Below are 21,447 nucleotides of genomic sequence, written 5' to 3'. Positions count from 1 at the left end.
TCTTATTATAGTTATTCATAGATTGGCGTAGTTGATTATTCTACACTGTTGAGTGACGGCTTGACGGAATTAATTTAAAATGCATTAATGGAATAACGGGTAGTTATTTTAAACGTAATTACGACTGTTGTCGATAATTTCAGACAAAAAATCCAGTTTGTTACAAAACAGGGCTGGACTAATAGGGGAGACCGGGGATCCCTCTAAGGTTTTTAGCACTATTGCTACAAAACTTTTATATTGATAAATCTAGCACTTATGCATGACATTTAATGTACTACAAGTCCGCCTAAAAATGCATCCGAAATTTTGCACCATTTTCATTAAAATAAGAATTAAGTGCAAGACTGCAGAAGGACCATTTTACCCATAGATTAGAGGTAAAATGTTCCCTCGATTGGGGTAAAATGATTCCTTTTCTATCGTAAGGATGTGTTATGTTCAAAAAGTTTGATAAGTTAAGCAAAAGTTAATGGAAACATTGAATATATTTAAGCATTAAGATAAAAACAAAATAAACTTAAATAACAAGAAGTAACAACAAAATAGAGACTCTTATTGAAGACATAAATAAACATTAAATGAAATTTACTTAATAAATAAAATACATGTTTTTTTTGCAAAAACGAAAAGTTTTTCTGATTTTAGAAGTTTTTAATTCCGCCAAACAGAAATTGCAAGTGAATATATTTTTCTTGCACATTGATCATGAGCTCATTTTTGGCACACACTGCATCTAATCCAATCCTCTTCTTTCAAAGAGTGAATATATTTTTTACACCAAAAAATACATTCTGAAAAGATTCTTTTTCTCGCTTGTGTTTTTTTTTCACTGTTTTTTGTCAAATATCATACAATTATTTATATTAGAGGTAAAATGATCCCCAAGGAACATGCAATGTTGCAACTTAATCTACAAAAAATTGAAAGCCTAATGTTAATCCTTTAAACACCACAAATGTTATTTTAAAATTTTAATTAGAAAAGTATAATACACTTGATTCGAAAATGGCTTACATTAGATTGAACCAAGGAAATCCACCGATCTGCATGCAGGTGCTTGGCTGCAATATCCGCAGATTCAGCAAAATATTTAATTATTTCATTGCTAGATGGAACTAAGGGCAGTTTGCCGCCATAGGAAGTATCTTTCAAGTTTGATGGATAAAGTTCATAACTTGACCAGAGCAAGTCTTTCTGTAATCACTTTCCGTCTACAAACGTGAAGGATACTAAAAGGATCTTCTTGCAATCCTAATTTTGTAACATCCATGTTCTTACATGACTGCCTTTGAATGCACGGATGTAATTAGGTAAATATTTATCTACTGCACTCACTGATAATATAATCAATACTGCAGATGAAGTTTTCTTGGGAAGAGGCCCAGCTTTTGTATATTTCAGTATCAGTGATAACTGAAATTTTCAGGGGATTTTCATTAAATCGATTTGATTTATTGCAGTGGGAGTATCCCGGTGAAAATCGTAGCAATATATCGAACATTCCCTTTTCACCTCGGGACTCGATTAAACGTGTTGACACATTTTCCCGTATATTTTTGGAAGCAATCAACACCAAAAATACTTACTGAATAAATGTCAACAGTACACAGCATGTGGTGGCATATTGCTATGCTAGGTCGGAGTAACCGGCACTCAGTACCCCAGTTTTCTGCAACAAAAGAAAAAACACAAAGTGAAAAAAGTTGTCAAAGTTTAATTGCCGACAATAAATCACCAATCTGCACTTTGATAAAAAACCAACATGTAGTTCATTTTTTGCCGTATTGTTATCTGAACGAAAAATCCAAGGTGTGGACATGACATGCACACTTTTCTCACGCAACTTTACAATATCGCGTCCGGTGAAGATTCCGATAATAACATCAAATCTCCATCAAGCTGTAAAATATTCCAGAAGTTGAAATAGGGCAACAATTCCATTAGCGCGTGAAACTCGAAACGCTGCTGCGCTACACGGCACATAAAAGACTCCTGACATTGAAACTTGGAGGAACGAGGTGAGGAATTTTACGTTCCCGTCTGAATATCTCGACGGGATGCATCGAGACGAGATCTGTTTTCTTAGATTAAGTTTAAGCCGTTCTTCTAAACTAGATTTCTGGAGCGAACCGGACGGGAACGAGCCAAATCTGCATTTTCCTCTAATTACGAGACGTTGCTCGGAAATAACTACTTTCGGCTATAACTAGGTTGCATTGCGACGAATACATTATATTATGAGATTTTACGTAAACGCTACATTTTAACCGTTACGGTCATTTTATGGACTAGTCGATGAAACTTCCATTTCAAGAGTTACAAAATACTTTATTGCATTCTCGATTCATACTAATTTGTAAAACAGGCAGAAAAAGCTTCAAATAAAAAGCGCTGGGATCCGTTTACATAAAATAGGCTAAATCCCTTTTCATAGGATAAGACAGTCCGCTAGATAGTGGCCAAAGCATAAGCTTCAGGAACTATTCTGTGGGACTATTCTATCCCATTTTCCTATGTTTTTATTGTAATCAAACAGTGTCAAATCGCTTTAGTTACACAAGAGTCAGTTTGTTAGAAGAATTCTTTTGATATTTTTTGCGATTCTAGCACCTAGAGAAATTCCGAACTGTTTAATACCTGACAGCAAGGCGATCGTATAGCAACCAATGCGTTAAAAGCTCAAGAGCTGCTTAAATTAAATTCCTCACCTTACCATGAGTAAAATAGCTATTAAAATTTAGTTTAAGTAAATCAGTAAAAAATTTAAACCGAAGTAACTCGTGTGGAGTCTAATTTTATTAATGAAATTATAAATTTCTAATTAAATTAGCGCTTTTTTACTTTTTTCTGTATAATTTTTAAACATCCTTATGGGCTCTTTCTATTCTAAGCTTTATTGGTACTTTTTTATTTTTACTAAAATTGTAGTAAACGAATAGGAAAATAAGAAATCAATGTAATAAACTGAAGTAATCTTTGAGCGGAAACGTGAGCGTTAATTTCACCGAATCAAATTCAAATCTCCGCAATGAAAAATTGAAATTGTATTTCCTTTTTTACATAATGTTATTATGATGCGGACGTTTCTTCTTTTACATACATCTACGAGTTCATATCACGTAAATACAGCACGATTCATCATCATAAAAACCAGAAAGAAAAATGCTTCCTCACGCCATGACTGACCTCTGAAAGAGTGTATTTCTTGAACCTATCGATCATCTATTTTCGTGTTAGGAAGCTTCCATACCCGGACCTGGACAGTACGTCTATCAATGAACACAAAACCACATTCATCGCGCCAATGTTGGCTTAAGTAGCACTAAGCAATTCTCTTCTGTTAATGGAGCTCATGGTGGTCATCTCCACTTTTCATGATCGTGAAGATTTCTCACAGATGTAGGTCAGTTGGTAGCTGGTTTCTTGTTATTTTATCTTTGATGAATCTGTGCGACTACAATTTGGCAGACGGGAAACAAGTTTTGTATCTCCTTTCTTTAGTGCACTTAACAAGCCTTCAGAAACATGTGTGCAATTAAATTTTGAATCAATACATCTTTGTTTTTCTTTTCGGTAAACTGGTGGTGGAAACACGTGCTTTGGGAGTATTGATCTTATTTGGTGATGTGCTCCCTAACTTTATTGTTTTTATTGGTTTAGTTGCTCAGGTTTCAATAAATTAATTTGGTTATGTGATATACCTTTCGAAATGCGTTATTTCGTGCCTGAAGTCGTTTTTTGTGCTTATGCATGAAAGTATTAATTACGGTCGGTATTAAGGATTTAACGGCCTCTTACCAAAGTTAGTAAAGCGTCTGTATACGCCGAACCGAGGCTGTTAAATGAACAAGTTTCTTGTATACGAAGTTTGGGGTATTATTATGCTTGATTCTTTGTATAACGACTTCGTCTTTGCGTTGAATGTCGGTTGCGTGGTCCCAAATTTGCTTAGACATTTCACTTGCCAAATTGCAGGAGCTGCAAATCAATGCCACGTATTTGGTGATTATTGCAAATGGAGGAGTTGTCAGTTGGGTGTTTCCTTCCGTTCGAACTTAAACGATTACGACGATAGACCCTCGGACAGCGGCCTTCACCGTGAAATATGGCAAACGGGTCGCATAAAGGACGTTTATACGTCCCATATCTTAGACGGCTCATAAATCGTACTTATTAATATGCATTGTTCCCACTGCATTGTTCTAGCCTCGAAATAATTGTTCCGTGCGGTGATTACGCTTGTTCTCTTCAATATTGTCAACGACGCACTAATTATCAGATCACAAACAACAATACTGTGGGGAATTAATTATTGAATACAGTGTACTGTCTGGTCCGGAATTCATCATGCGTGATAATGACAGGATGAGAAGAATGGGAAAATGATGACGGGAGGATGGAGAAAACTGGCATTAGGCACGATAAGGCAAGTTGATAAATATTTCGAGATGAGCCGCTTGGATGGGGATAATTAGCGTCTAATAAGTCTCCTTTCAGGTCTATTTTCTTTAATTCTTGACCACAAAGAATGGAGCTTTAGACCGTTGTAAAAATTGGACAGGATAGCGGCGTCTTATTGAATCGATAAAAGTGTGGTGTATGGCGAAGGTCGGCTGCTGATTTACGATTTAATCAACCATATTTACAGAATCCTTTTCGATATGATTGGGGGATAAACTTTTATTTAGTTTTTTAACAGAATGATCTCGAGCAATGTTTTAAAAAATGGTGGATGCGCCGGGTTGGAAATGAAATTTATCACAACCGTTTTGAAATACTGCGAAATGTTGATAAGCGGATGTTGGGACTATTATTTGTTTGGATACTACTGGAATTGCTTTTAATTCGAAAGATTATGAATTCAATCAACAGTTTTTTAAACTCTTTAAAGCCGAATTTGCGCAATTGGTTTTTGTTTTATATTATCTGCTTCAAAACAGTTTTGACAGAAAAACACTGTTTGTTTTAATTAATAATTTTTCCTCTAAATTGTTTAGACCAAAGAAAAATTCTAATTTATGTAAAAATGTCACTTTTATGAAGTATGAAAATTTTTTATATGTAGAGACGGAATTCAATTTCAGTTTTCTTCTATTTTTCTGCCGACTTTTAATCCTTAAGTTTTTTTCTTTAATTATTATGTTTTTATAAATTGCTAAAGAAAACAAGAAGTTTAGTATGTTAAATAAATTTTTCGTTTTTAGTCACTTTACAGGATGAAGGAAAATCTAAAATTTTCGGACGCCAGCTCATGAAAACACAAAATCTGGGTAAATACAAGTTCCCGGAACCTAGGATATGAAAATTGAAGAATTTGGAGACGAACATTCAAATATTGAAAATGTGCAATTTTATTTGCGGTGGGGATATGAATTCAGGAGTGCAAAGTAAAGCGAACGAAGCGAAAAGAAATGACTATAAAAACCACGTTATTAAATTTTTGACCCTTCGAAATATTTTGAAATGTAATTTAATTAAAAACGGGTTTTGAAAGAATCCTATGTCTGTATTTTGAATGTCGAAACCTGTTGAATTTGAAATAAATTGTGTGATTAAAGAATAATGAGATATTTAAACGGATGCGTAACTTTGTCCTTGGGATGCGGTAAGCTTTCAGAGTTTGTCCTTCCGATTATTTGTCATTCGTTATACGAATACACCAGAGAATAAACAACTTAAAGTAAATTACTTAATGGCTGTTTGGTCGTAATTCATTTTTGCACCGTCCATTAGCGTCGGTACATTTTTGTTCTCTTCTTAAAGCACTTTAGATCAGATTTCGAAGATAATTAGGTCTCGTTAAGTAGTGACGCGGTTGAAAGATTCTTTTTAGTTTTATTCTTCTCTACAGCTGAGTGCTGTATTAAAACCATTTATCATTGAGAACAATACAAACTCGTTGAGCATCATTCGCTCGTCGATTATTATCGAGTACTCTTTCATGTCGCTTTGGCTACATCGATCAATCGTGTTTCGAATTAATTCAATCGGATTTCAGTGTTGACTTTATGTCCTCGACTTTTTGCAACGATTAATAACATCGATGACCCTGTAATGGATGTTTAGGCCCGCGTCGCGATTGGTCCTATCGATTTTTGCGCTATATTCCCAAGATTCGGTTTAAATTAGATGAGGGAGAGAGTGCAGCGTCGGAAAAAAAGAGACGAGGGAAATTCCGAAGAGGGTTAATTTACTGGCGAGTGAACACGTGACTTGTCGCCCATACAAATGTATTTTGACACGGGCTCTAAGCCGAAGATTGAATCTGTGGCGTTGGCAGCCACCGGCGCTGGCGCTCACCTATAATCTTGGCGGATTTAAACTCGCGCCATCGAGTTGTTGGAGGCGCAGATTTGACCTTTGACGGTTATTTATCGGCGGCCTCCAGCCAATACGGCCTGAAAATTTCAGACGGAATTATTTACGATTTTCGATGAGATAAAGGTCAAGGCTTTTTCGGATGGAAGATCTTATTGTGAGTGCGAGGATTTGCAAAGGTGACAATTTCTGCTTCGGAAAATATGGTCTAAAAATATACAGTTCAACAACTCTAAGTCGCCGATCTCAAGAATAAAAACACAAAAGAATTGACAATCTTCGAACTTCTCTACTGGGAAACACGACACTGAGGGCATCGTGCTAGTCAAATGCGATCAAGTGAACATAAAAACTTCTTATAATCCGGAGACTCTCGTCTATTGGATCTACCACTACTTTATACATCTTACACCAAACGTGCTTCTTATTTTTGTGTTTTGTTATGAGATTGTGACTCTTGTTTAAGGATTTATTTAAAATGTCTATAAAGTTAAATTAGATAGCTTTGTTTTGTTTATTAAAAAATATAATCTCTAGACGCAGACGGTTTATTTAGCCTGTTTTTTATTTTATTTTCCATGTTGGAAACTTACAATAACTGGAGTTATTGATTAAATCCTTAAAACTAACTTAGAAATCTTCGACTTTGGGTAGCTTAAGAGAAAATACAGTCGCGAGTAAAAATGTTGCTAGTTTTGGTATGTTACCTCCATTTTATTGGTCGTTTGAACACAACATAATTTAAAAATGTCATTTTGACTATCAAAATTGTTCGCTGTTGACTGTATTTTCTTAATTCCAAATTAAAAGCTTTGAAAGTAATTTGTATTTTGCGTTATCTGTGTCCACAAAATTAATCTAATATTAACAAGCATTACTCTTGAATGGAAACAATTAAATATTTATATGTCTAGATTAAAAATAGCATTAAAGTTTGTTATCTCTATTTATATTTTTTTAGACACATCGATATTCACATTAGCGCTTCACGTGATCTCTCGACATACAATATGTAAGGGCTTTAATTAATTTATTGCTTTATTGAAGCAGGGAATTGCTGTGTAAAAAAGGCTTTGTAATTATTTCCCTAAAGGACCTTAAAACAGTTATGTTATGAGTTATGACTTTATGAACTTATGACGTATGGTCAATTATTATTAGAAATTGAGATACAGTAATTGTTTTGTCTAAACTACACTCGGTTTAGGCTGCAAAAGTTCACATGCACAGTTATTTTTATTTCAAGTTGGTATTTTCAATAGTTATCTTAGAAATTCGAAAATAACAAAAAAGTAGGGATGATTGCGGTGTTGGTGTTTTTTTTAAACGGACTTTCAAGGATATTCGGCGTAAAAACCTCTCAGTACAGATTTTGCTGCATTCCTATTGGATGATTTGGTGCAGTCGTCTTTACGCTTCAACAGAGTGCAGATTTCGGAATTTTTATAATAAATGAGACTCGGGAGGAAACATCCACGACACCGTCGAAAAAAAGGCTGAATAAGTTTCTCAATAGCTGCACGTGAAGAAATGTTATAACTTATTTACAAAAGAAATATATTTTTTTTTATACGATTTTACGCAAGCTGCAGCTACGTGAAACTACATTATCACGTGCTGGTGTTTTAACAGACCCGCCATTCTTTGATTTGTCAAATTCAAATAGTTTTTTATTTATGTCGGCGGAGTTAAACTAAAGTTACAACAATAAATGAATAATTCTTTGTAATATTCTTATATAGTTTGCATGTATCGAGAAAGCATCCAATTTTGAATTTATTTTAGGGCTTTTGACATGAAGTTAAAAAATAACTGGAAGTGCTTTCCTGTGTGGCTGGTAATGGTTCCTGGTCGATATAATTTAAATAAAGAAAACGCCAGGCATCACAAATGACCGGACGTGTAAAAGAAATATCCACTCATTTGCCCATTTTCCAATCCGGCAAAGTTCAAGGCCACCAAAAAAAATGGCGCAGTCGGTATAATAAACGATAATCAAATCAAACGCAGTAGTAGGTCGGAGAGTTCTTTTATATGTCACGTAAATGTGAACTGTCTCGTTGAATTCGCGGTTTTCGTCCCGTAATTGAACATAAAAATTATTGCGAGGGGTAAATGAGCGGGGTGGCATTTGTCGGATCGAGTCGGCGCCTGACCTCGGTACGACTGGGTCAGGGGTACGTTCGTTCGGGGGTCAAAAGTTTGGCCTCTCTGCGGATGCACTGCCGAGTACGGCACCACATCGATCTACCGCACTCACTAAAGCTCGCCACACGGTCGCGCACCATCCGAAATAGAAATCTCGTCAATTATTTACCCTCTCTGACAATAAATGCGCGAGTTAATGGAACCGAAAAAAAAATAGCTATTTCGGCTAAATCAATTTGACCGTAACGGCTTGGATGGGGGTCGATCGAAAAATATGTACATCGGATATGCTGCAGAAGTGTAAATTGTGACATGGGTATCGAAGTTCACCCCAGACGATACGGTTTCCGCCCTGTAAATAGGTTTGTGTATGATGTACGGTCCGTGCAGTTCGATAAAAGGGACACCCGACTTCCTAAAATGTCAAGCGCTGTTTTAAATAAGTAAGCGTAGAAAGGAAATAGAGGAGCTCCCGAATTATCGCCGAACGTGCTTTATCTTACACTTAACGCTCCTTTTTACCGTTAATGATTTTTAAACGTAAAAAAATAAAAGCGGTTTTGTTCTGCAAAACGAGGTCCACAGAGTGGTTTTTAAAGTTTAGTACTTTGTGTAATTGGATTTTGGGGTCACTAATGTTTCTCTGTTTCGCAGGAGGATTTATTTCTTTTGCTTTTAATTACATCTACATCAACATTCCGATATGTTTATGAAAAGTTGACATTTTTTTATCGAATTATTTTTTTCACTCAACTTATCTTTATTTGTTTTCCTTTTGTTTTTACAAGCGCATTTAACGTCTTATATGTGTTTACACATGTCAGCCTTTAATGTAGGCTTAACGATGTGTTTATTTTATGGAGTGGCTCGTTCACTTGGCATCGATATGTAATAAAAAATAGTCTCTTGAATAATAAAGACGGCTACAAGTATTTATTTTAAATCAGAACGGCTTATGACGTGATTGATGGTCTTTAAAGAGAACGCCGGAATGCATTAGAAACATTTGTAACCTTGCGAATGGACGTTTTTATATCTAAACTTTGATTTTTAGGGTTTAACTGCACTGCATCTTTGTTATCACATTCAATGTCATAATTGTTTATATTTTAGTTAAATAGTAATAATGCGGCAATGTTTTTAATAATAACAATAGTTATATAAAAAGCAATGTGCAAAACGTACAGTACTCTCGCGAAAACCTCATAGCGAAAGCTCGCTCACGTAACTACTCGTTTCGCTATGAGTTCATTTCAGCGCTTGTAGTGTAAATAACTACTGTAGCAGCACTTAAATTACGTTTTTAGGCGACTTAAATTGAAAATGGGATTTTTAGACCTCAAAAGCGGCCTAAAAGTAAGTCTTTTCTGCCCGCAATTTTTTCCGATCTATGGTGGCGCCATCTATCCATAGTTTTGCATATTACATCAAGATACCGACATTACCCCCAATTTTATAATTATTTGGGTAAAATCGAATCGACAAAATGCTGTAATATGCAACAAAGATGTGTTGAATTGTTGCAAAATAAACCTGTCTAGCGATGCTGCTGCAACAATATCAAAAAGCACATCAAACTTAATTCATACAAATTGTGAAGCTACACATGCCGAAACTGCAAATGTAAATAAAGAAAATAATAGGGGTATATATAAGAGCACGACAAATATAAAGATTTTCCCGATAGAAAAACCCTGACTGATTAGTTGTTAATCAACGACAAATTTAAATAACTGAGCGACAGAGTATGAACGATGAAAAGAGGTGAATGTCAGACATTAATAATAATTTAAGCGACAAAAAAAATATGTACTCGACAATTAATGTTTTCAACGACTGTTAATATTTTCTCCGACAGAATGGCTAAAATCGGCGACGAACAAACTTCACCTCGCAACAAGTAAATAAATTACCAGTCGTGAAATCTATTAAAAACGGCAAACTAATGTTTTCCAATAAATAGTTTGGACGGCAAAATACAATTTTCCATACAAATAGTGTTCATTGTAAAAATCGGGGTAGGTAGTTTCAGCATTGAATGTTAATAAACGGGTAGGCTTATGTTAAAAAAATATATATTTTTATTTAAGAACGATAAGTAAAAAAATACAAACTTTATAAAAAAATAAAAATAAAATAAATTCTTTATAAATATCTTTCTGGTTTGCTGGTTTTATTTTGTTGTTCTGCTGTGCCTGTCGAGAAACTTAAATTTATTAAGTTAAAAAATTGTTTAGTCTGCCATTGTTGCATTCTGTCGTTGAAGTTATTAAACAACCACGTTGAATCAATTGATTGCCTGGAGAATATCTTTATTGTCTTGATAAATATAACTTGCCGCCCGATTTTTTTATTTTACTGGGAAATAAAATTTCACGTCGTTCAATCTTTTATTTTGTCGTTCTATATAAATAGTGTCTTGCAACTGATAATTTGGTCGATTTTTCAATTGTTTCAATCGTTAGTTTCATATTATTGTCGTGCTGAAAAATGCCACCCAAGATAATATGAAGTTTTCTGAAGGATTCATAAATATTTAGAATTATTCAGTTGCTATAAAATGATGAAGTCAATAAATCATAAATAAAAATTAATTAACTTCTAAATTTAATGATGTTGCCTAAAAATTCTTGTGTGTATCACGGCCAAGAAGTGCCATTTTGCCCTCGCCTTCTTACCATTTAGTGCTGGCTGAATTTCTGCTCCAAATAATACAAAGAGACGATTTTTGAAAATCATAAACAGATGATTCGCGTAATTGCAGTTTAACAGTAAAACTGAGTACAATCTCTTCAGAATAATAAAATTGTGTTTGAAATACACGCTGTTGAAACCACGCCGCTGACCGCTTACACTTCACTGACTTAATTAAAATGACAAGAAACAAACAACCTGTGGCTTTAGACGCAAAAGTTGACAGGTAACGTAATTTTGCATATTTTTTCGACGTTCCCCATTTCGTGGTTTGCAAAATTTAGGTCAAATCTGTGCCATGCAGATGAACTAGTTTGCGAAAATACATTTCATTTGGTCTCATGCATAACATTTCAAAATGAATGAGGTGGCACATAATGAAATTGCAATGAAAATGACTCTAGAATTTGATTAATAGAGGAAAACATGGTATATTTTGCTATTGCAGTAGCCACAGGTGCAGGTCTGCCCGTCGCGTGTTCTCACAATTTTCCCTACAATTAGTCCCCCCGAAACTCCAAAGTAATTTCCGCAACGTATTTATCATTTTTATTGTTGTATTCGGACGACTGTTCTTATTTGCAATTGACCTAAATAAGGGAATACGGTCAAAGCGAATCGATCGGATTGTCCCGAAATAAAGCAAACAATTCTCACCTCCGCTCCGTTCCGATTTTTTTTAATTTGTAATGAACGCAACGGGGACAACGACACCCGTTTAGTGCGTGTGGCGAATAAATTTCGTCCCAGATCTTGATATGGCGTTCTAATTAGTTTCTGAAGTCAGAAGCGCGTTTGGATTTTTCTCGGCGCGATTTTAAATCAGAATTAATTGTTTTCCAGGCAATTAAAGTTGATGGTGACAGTTTACGTTTAAATATAGCTGGGGGAATGAAATTTTAAATAAGCAGTCTTCAAGTACGGTGTTAATTACTCTTTTTCTCCGTTCGTTCGGAACGTCTGTTTTATTAAATGTTTAATAACGTTCAAGATTGCGATCGTTAGAAAGTGTTAGAAGGGGAGAATGAATGGGCGAATGACGATTTTCTGGATTTTACAACGAGATAAACATGAACACTAATAACGAGATCTTATCGGAACGCATTGCGGCACGATCACAAAAGAACGAAATGAGTTATCGGGCCTTCATTTCGATGCAAAAATTTTGGATAAAGCAGCTTGATCGAATCGATAAAGACATAACAACCGACGAGTTTTCATTGTTGATAATCGATGTCGTCCCGGCGCATCCACCATTTTCTACTTTTGTCACTTCGGGGCTAAAAAATTCCATACACGGCGCCGCGTTTCTTTGCGACCACCCATAAACGACTGCGCCATGTCGTGAATGTCATGGTAGAATTACAGTGTTCCTCAAATGAATTTATTCAAACACATCAGGTTTTATCCTCAGTTGCGGTTCTTCCTTGCAAAACATTTCCTTTTCGTGCGGGCGCCCCACTGCGCCAAGGTCGTCGCCAGACACGCCAACCTCGTAAAATATTTTAATTGTTGTAGTGTATCGTGAGATAGGGGCATAAGTGATGAACGTTCCGGATTCAGAAGACCCATTTGATATTCGACACGATTATTATCATAAAACTTAGCCGTGGCTTATAAATGGCGCGGATTATGATGAAACATTGTCGAAATGTTGCTTGCCTACGGACTGCTTTTTATGCTCGCCATAAAATAATTGATTGCCACAGAGGAAGCACGACACAAGGAATACAGTTTTCGATACATTTTTTAATTAATGAAGCGGTGAGGGATTACCGACAATCGATAACAGCCTGTGAAAGGCTAAATTTACGTTCCCATTAAGGGATGTTTGTGGAGCTCCATAAATAACAATGAATAACTAAATATTTCTACGATTCTGCATTATTGATATTCGTGACTGTACGATAAACTCAAGCTTATCTTCTTATCTTTCGTTGAATCTCAGAGAATTGATTATTACTGAAGTAGACAGGTGATTCTTAAATATTAGAACTGGTTTAAACCAGAGCTTGATACATTTTAAATACATAATAATATCACATTTTGTATGTAAGTTTGTCGAATCGTTTCGCACTTTTAGTTGATTTTTAAAACGAGTCTTTATTCTCAGATACGAGCGAGTGCAGACTTATCTCGTGGCTCAAAAACCAATAAAATATAGAATGTGTATCGAGAACGTTTATTTGGGAAATGCCGATATTATAGTGAAGATGCACTTTCAAGATTCCAAAGCGGCGCTTAGAATACTTTGTATTTTTACTTGTAACTTCTCTATTAGTACGCCACTCTATTTAATTTTTCTCAGATACAGACGTGTTAGAGTCGAGACAAAATGTAGAACAATAAACTGAACGACCTCGTACAACAATATGTATTAAACATTGGAATCTGCTGCTTGTCATGATAAAATCTTCTAACTTAACAATGACATTTTAGTAGAAGATTCAATCCGTAAAGCACGGATTACTTCACCCACAATTTTACAATAACATTCTCATACAAAGACGACAATCTCATGAGTCTCAGACACGAACTTCTCTGAATTTTTACTTGACTTCTTCCGAATTCACTGAAATTAGTTAAAACCCAAGAGAATACTTTATCAAAATGATCGTGAAATCTGTGAACAAATCCACGCCTAGTCATTATCTAGGAGGTCGTGGGCAGGCCTTTGCTGGCATTTCTTGTTTCTTAGCAACGCCGCGTAACATTTTAACATGTTGGCCACAATGTGGCAATGGCAAATTGCACTGAAAACGCAACTTGCAAGGGATGGAGCTAATATTTTATAGAATTATTTTTTATACATAATTCTAGTTTTTTCTTAATTTTTGATATAGTTTAATTAACGTCAAATTAAGCCTCACGTTTTCAATAATCTTTGTTTTAAATTTTATTGAAATTCGTTCACAAATAACAAAGTTTTGGGTGGACCACCTCGTATAAAGAATCAAAAGTCTTTTAAGAATAAAATATTGCTCTTTTGATCGTCTTCTCTGTGGATTAAATTACCGCAAAGTGAGCTCTTAAAACTACAAAAATTAAAAGAACTATAAAAGTACAGCCGTCGGTTATATTTGCGTTTAAAGCGTTTCGTCCCTTTAGTTTACTTATCTCGCCGACGAATATCTATCAACTTCTTAAAACCACAGTGTTTTTGATTTTACTATTTTTTGCGAAATTTTCCCGACATGAAAAAAAGGCCGGAACTGCGATTTCATCCCTTTCAGATTGAGTGAAGTTGAAACATTAAAAGTCGCTACAAAAAAAAACGCATATGTCATGGGAATAATGTCCTTTAATCATTCGCGTGTTTGTTGTCATCGCGTCCGCATGGCCAATTAATCACCCTGAAGATTAAAAAGGTCTTTTAGAACAAGGATTACACTGAATTTTTTTTATTTTTAAGAGTGGAATTTTAATTTAACAGTTTACTGTCAAAACAGACAAATTGGACAAATATTTAATTTATTATTATTCTGTGGACAGTGACTCATTGAGAATTTTGTTGAATTAAAAAATGTTTTATCTAAGTTGGTATAAACGTGCTGTGTTAAGCGTCCCGGAAGTTGAACTTTCCGTGTCTTGAAAATTCACCAAAATACATCATAAGCCCAACAATAATTCACTGCACAGTTCACCGTAAACACTTTGAAATGCAATTTGGCTTCGTAAGGAAGTTTGTCGATGTTTGTAGAATAAAAAGTGACGACTGAAAGGAACTAAAAATTGTTGATGCTAAATGTTAATAATGGTCAAGTTTTTTGTTGTAGTAAAGGTTGCTTTTCTGATCGGCCATTGTAGACTTTTTTGCAGCATTGCCACAGCTATGTGGAGCCCTAAAATTCAATTTTTCTGCGGACATGGAAACGTTGGTTACATGACGATTTTCCGAAAAATGTTAAATCGCACGAACATCTTTACTTGCATGTTAATAATTCTTAACTCGATGTCAGTTGTGTCAGTATGTGGCATGTTGTTGAGAATTTATTATTTATCAATAAAATCAACAAGTGGTGTACATCTAATATTGAATCCGATAATGACAGACATTTAGTCGACATAATTTAATTTTTCTATTTCTTTCGAATTATTATAGTTATTTATATTATTTTTTTGTAAATAAATGATTGCAAATCACAGGCGTGAATAATGACTTATTGGTAAATTTTAAACAATCACAGAATCTGAAATTTCATCACTCACTGATTGTTTCCAATGGAAATAAATGTTAAAAGAAATACTTGTGTTTTTATTGAGTATAATGGACATGATTCAATCGATTTCGACTCGAAAGCTTGTTATTTGTATTATAATATATCGCTTATTGATTATTATTATTTTGACATGTTTTAGCCGCAAATTACCTATGAGAATAATCGAACACTTCAGTAGCATGTCATTACCATGAACCTCACAAGTTGCCGGAACATTTCCACATTTTTTCTGACATTTCGTCTCCACAAGATCCAAACTTGGAGTAAAGTAGAAAACTGTGCTTGTGAAAGCCTTGTAAAATCTGACCAATACAGATCTTCCCATCTTTGTAATAATTGTCATCTTGACGAGGTTTACGAAACTAAATTAAGCTTTCGCCTAACTACTAAAATTGCATTACAGGAAGTGTATTAATATGTGTAAAGCTCCATAATCTCACCCTCGCCCTTGGATATAAATACAGGACATTGAATACAGTGACGTCACGGTCGTAAGGGTTCGATCACCTTCTGAATAGTTAAAATAGCCCATTTGTGTCTTTTATTCAACACTGCGTAAAGGTCCAGACTTGTGTCGGCGCGTCTGACAGGCGATGATTTCCAACCGAGGGATGGAAGGGTTTCCCACAAGGATTTAAATGCACATTTTAGGAGGGTACATCACATGTAATTTGCACTAAAAGAATTTTAAATAGACTCCCAAATGAGCGTCTTGTTTTGGATCTATTATATCGTAATTAGTTCCCAAGACCGCGAAGATTAATTTTAGCTCCCTTGTGCGTCGAAAAAGCGTCCTGTCCTTTCTTGAACACTTAGAGGGTTAGTAAACCATCACAATCTTCACAAAAAGCCTACCGTTGCAAATGCTTCTTTGATTTCCGGAGAGAATTAACTTGAGGTCAAAGAAGTGTTTCATGGGTTGAACAAACATTGTGTTTACAATGGAGGAGTTTTTTATTTTCAAGGAGAAATATTCCTCGGATTGAAACAAATAATTGAAAGTAAACTTGCTTATCTAGGTCAAGATCGGACGGATTTATGTACTTGAAACGACTTCTATTTGTTTTATGTGAACAAACGAATCAAACATTGGCTTTGATTGGATTTAAAAGTTGACATATTTGGATAAAAATGTTTAGTGGCGAATAAATTTTATCGCTAAAAACAGAAATTAACACAATGTTACGAGATAAAATGCTTGAGGTTTTAACGTGCTTATCGTGTCGTGCCAGCATTAATTTTTAACTTTATAGCATAAGATGTTTTGTAGATAACTCGCGAAACTATAAATTACCAGTTATAAAATATTTTACTGTTTTTAGTTTTTAATTTAAAAGTCGATAGTTAAGAGTCGTTTGTCTGCATACTTCGCAGTAAATTTTTATTCATGAAACGCAAATGGTGGATCCGCCGGACTAGAAAATGTTGCCTGCCAAGGATTTATTGACAAATCTATTAATTTTGTTTCGCGGTTTTCATGTTTCTACATAATTAAAGTAAATCTATGTTCATTTGGTTAGGCAATCGAATATCTAATTTTGTTAAAAAGTTACCACTGTTATCTAATTATTTATGTGGGAATTAAGGACAATTTGTGTTAATTAATTTATTGTTTAACCTCGTTTGTTCCCTGTTGGTGCCGAATTACAAGGTTTGTTTATATTTTTGCGGAACAAACAATTTTCTTTCGCTGTGCGCAGTAAAAGTTAAAAATGTAGTTTGCTCATTAAAAGAAAATTGCCAATGTTTTCTAGGATCTAAAGGGTGAAATCTAAAGGGTGAAAAAAATTCTGTAAATTCGGCATTTTTATTAGTAAGGGTATAAAATTTGATGGACTTATCACTTTAGAGGCGTTTATTAAATGTACTAATTTGTAGAATTTTAGAAGAAAAAGTACGAATTTTAAATATTTTTTTGTAGGACGAACTCAAAATGCAAAATATTCCGTGAAAATTAATAACTCCCATAATTTTAACGTCAGAGACATGAAATTTGGTCGACTGTTTCTTTTAGACGCATTTTTTAAGTATACCAAATTTCACAATCGTCAAACAAAACTAACGAATTTTTCATTTTATAGGACGTACCTACTTAAAATGCAAATTATTTCATAAAAATTTGTAATTTCTACAAATTTAACGCAAAATAAATAAAATTTGGAGAACTTATTCCTTTATAGACATTTATGAAGCGTACCAAATTGCTAAATTTTAATTGAAGAAATACGAATTTTTTAAAATTTTAATTTAGAGGACCAATTCCAAATACAAAATAATGTACAAAAATTAATAACTTTCACAATTTTAACGTCAAAAAAATGAAATTTGGTGGATTTTTTCTTTAGGGACATTTATTAAGTGCATCAAATTGCAAAATTCTAGAATACAAATTTTTAGAATTCTTCGTTTTATAGAACGTTTTCAAAATACAAAATATTACATAAAAATTAGTAATTTCCACATTTCTCTGGCTCGAGTAGTTATGGTTTGGTCTCCACGTCAAGCAACGTCGGCGATCGTATCGAGACCACAGAAAACTGAAACAACTTGAAAAACCAAACGGCTAAAGAGAACGAAAACTCGATTCTGAATTTGTTGGGAAACTCGTCTATTATTAACAAATAACATTATTTTCGCGAAACGCTCATAGCGAAAGCTCGCTCACATGCAGCTTTCCTGCTGCCCCGTATTAATTTATTATCATTTTATGTCAGAATTGTAGTTAGAAGTTAAAAAATTAGTTCATTATTCAATAACGAGCTGGTACACACTCAACTAAGTTTTTTATGCGATTAATTAATTTATTATCTGTGGGGTTGTTTGTGACAACCTGCTTGGAAAGTTAATTGTCCAGAGGCTTATTGAGCCAATAGACAAGGGGGCAAATTGACCGGTAAATAAGTTGACTGTATCTTGGATAAAATGTTTAAAGAATCTTTTAATTTTAGCCAGTATTAAAAAGTTGTTATCGGCTTATATCGTGCGCCATTCTTGCAGATATCTGTGAGGATTATCTTCGAGCCATATTTGTTTTTTCCTTCTTTATTTTTTCAATTAGTTTGAAAGCAGGTCTGATGGGGGCTTTACCTTGGCTTCTATAATCGCCATTGTTTCCATGTCGTGAACACTAATAGCAATTCGTTTTTACTGCTAATCCTCCTAACCTGATTTTCACGTATCTGATAAGCCGCCGTGGATCGATACCCGTCAGAGTTAGCGTCGGGTGAAAACTGACCTCCGAAAGATAAAAAAGTCTTCGGAAGAGTTCCTCGCTATCACGCAACAGCAACAATGAAAAATCGCGACACAAATGATAGAATTGAGACAACTCGGAGCCTTGCCTGTTAAAGTACACGTCAACAGCCGTCTCATTTGCCTTTTGTCCTGCTCCTCCGACCCCTTGACATCTTTTATTCGTTTTTCTATCCTATTTTATTACGTCGTATAATATGACAATGTCACGGGAAAATTTCAGACGTTATGAATTTTTTATAAGCGTGAATACCTGCAGCTCTTATCTGCTTTCAGTTTCAGTTTACTTGTTTAAAGGAAAAATAGCGGGAGCGCCAATTTACGTCTTTACGCTCCTGACCTAATTTATTAGATAAACGGACAAAAACCTAACGAAATTGCATCGTAAATATGCACGATTCTTTTCAAGCTTTTATGCGTCCGTTTTTTCTTTCTTTTTCGCTTTTCTAGACGACGTTTTTTAAAGGAATCTCTGGATGGGTTTGAGAGATGCCTCGAGCGCTACGCGCTGCCAACTTCTTTGTTCTGTAAACACTCAATCGCTTTTGTTTCTGCCTTTGTTTACGCCGTTTGTTTTGAAGACGAACGTTTGTTTTTTGGATTTACGGAGCTTTATTAGATTCGACCTCTAAGACAGGGACTTATTTATTATTCGTGTTAAGATATCACACACAAGGGGGTGCCGTACACCGCTGATTCTAGTCTAGACTTTTCACTCCATCTAAGAAGAAAGTGTGACATTTATTAAATCACGACTTTAGATCACCGGTGAACTGAACCCGCTTCTGCTTTCCATATTTGACACTTTATCACCTGTCAAGAACGAATCGATTCCTCGTTTATTTGCCCACGTTCCAATCGATAAAATCGGCGCTGAAAAGGCTCCGAAAACAAGGGGATATAGTTCGATTGTTCAGTTTTCCGGGTCCTTATCATTCTGTCAGCGTTCACAATGAGCCTCGTTATTATAATTCGTTAACAAGTTGTAGGCATAAACGCCTCTAACTACACGTTATCGATTCGTGTATCCTTAGAGAAAATTAACGAAGCAATTACAAACGGTGTTATAATCAATTAAACAACGAACGCGCCTTTTGTCAAGGCTATAACTGAACGTACGACTCAATTCCGGTGGAGTTTGTTTGGGAAAGGGGTTCGTTTTAATGGAAGCGCAGAGAAGTGGAAAAGGACAACAAATGGATGGCTGTTTGACGGGATTTTATGACCTTTGAAATACTTGCATACAGTAGAACTTCGTAACGACAGGCTGAGAATGACTGAAGTTACTGTTTTAGTGTGCCAGCGAAATTAACAGTTGAGTTTGCATATAAAGGAACGAGAATCGTTTACAGTTTTATAGTCAAATTTTCGGTTTGCTGCAATCTGCATGTCATTTAGCAAAAAGGGAACATTAACGAGATTAGTGCCAATCAATCACCAAAAGCGAAGGCTTGGATTTAGCATATTATTGGCAACATTTCTATATCGATCGCTCAGGAAATATTAATAAAAAATACCATTAAAGAGTTACACAGATGTTTGAAAATTGTTTACCACAAGGTTTTAAAGAAAACACCTAAAAATAAAGTTGACCTTATTGAGCAACTTTGTCAAACCTCCCACACAATCAATTTGCTTTTACCTGAACTTGATTTTGAAGTAAGTAGAAAAACTGTGGGGGTAGATAAAATATTATATTCCGCTTCGTATACAGTCGATCCGAAATAAGGAGTTCGAAAGACCGAGAATTTTTTCTCGTTTACAAAGGTTACTCATTAGCCCCGGCTTCACTTTTAAAGGTTCAGACGCGATTTCTCTCACTTTGAGGGTCTTCACTAAACCCAGGTCTAGCACCTACTTTTCTCACTTACGGAGGGATAATAAAACAGAAAGAACACGTTAAGAAATGAACGGAGAATCAAGAAATACACAATAAAATACGCACAACGCGTTGTATTTCTTGAAAGACCCTTTCGCTTATAGAGGTGTAATGCGAGGTGGTCTCACTTATAGAGCTTCGGACGTGAAAAACGACTTTCACTTATGGAGGTTTTCGGGAGTGAAAATGACGGGACCTGGCGATTAATCTCACTTAGAAAGTTTTCACGCTTACGCAGTTCGGGATTATCTAATTTTGACTGTATGACAGGGCGTTTTAATGTTTTGTTTTATGGTTCGGGCCATTATTTGGGTCGATTACGATTCTTTTCTGCTGTAAAAGTAGTCAAAAATAGGAAGGATACTTCAAATTTTCTAGTACCATCCGCAATATGTTCAAAAAAATTGTAATTTGGTACACTAAATTCGCTTCTAGGAAAGAACAAGCTCACCAAATTTCACTGTTTTACCATTAAAATAGTTCAACTTACGGCGTATAAATAAAAAAATTTAATTTTTTGCAAATATAAATTTTAAAATTTTTATTTTTGGTTTTAAAATGTTATAATTTGGTACACTAAATTTGCATTTAGAAAGGAATACATCCACGAAATTTCAATGTTTTACCGTTAAAATTGTTTGTCTTACGGCGTATAATACAAAAATTTTAAATTTTTACGCTTGTTTTAGAATATAAAATTCCAAAATTTAATTTTAAAAAATTCCATAATTTAGTACACTAAATACGCATTTAGGAAGGAACAAGTCTACAAAATTTCAGTGTTTATTCGTTAAAATTGTCCAACGGCATATAAATCAAAACTTTGATTTTTTCGCACATTTTAGAAACTAAAAATTCCACAATATTTACTCTTTGTCCAAAAATTTTATTATTTGGGGTATTAAATACGCCTCTTATGAAGGAACAGTCCAT

At 34.8% G+C, this 21,447-nt stretch overlaps 1 protein-coding gene across 1 annotated transcript in view; it reads right to left on the bottom strand.

The window, feature by feature from the left end:
* LOC148174245 (acetylcholinesterase-like) overlaps nt 1-21,447 on the bottom strand; it is a 40,322-nt gene that overhangs the window by 8,351 nt on the left and 10,524 nt on the right. Inside the window, exon 2 of the mRNA XM_088035959.1 lies at nt 1,590-1,672. The gene's annotated coding sequence lies outside the window, so the exon portion shown is untranslated. The remainder of the gene's footprint in view (nt 1-1,589; nt 1,673-21,447) is intronic.

Source organism: Gnatocerus cornutus, chromosome 5 (assembly GCF_029298725.1).
Source record: "Gnatocerus cornutus isolate USDA-ARS CGAHR chromosome 5, icGnaCorn1.1, whole genome shotgun sequence".
In the NCBI taxonomy this organism is placed as follows: Eukaryota; Metazoa; Arthropoda; class Insecta; order Coleoptera; family Tenebrionidae; genus Gnatocerus; species Gnatocerus cornutus.
This window is presented reverse-complemented; position numbering and strand designations above follow the sequence as displayed.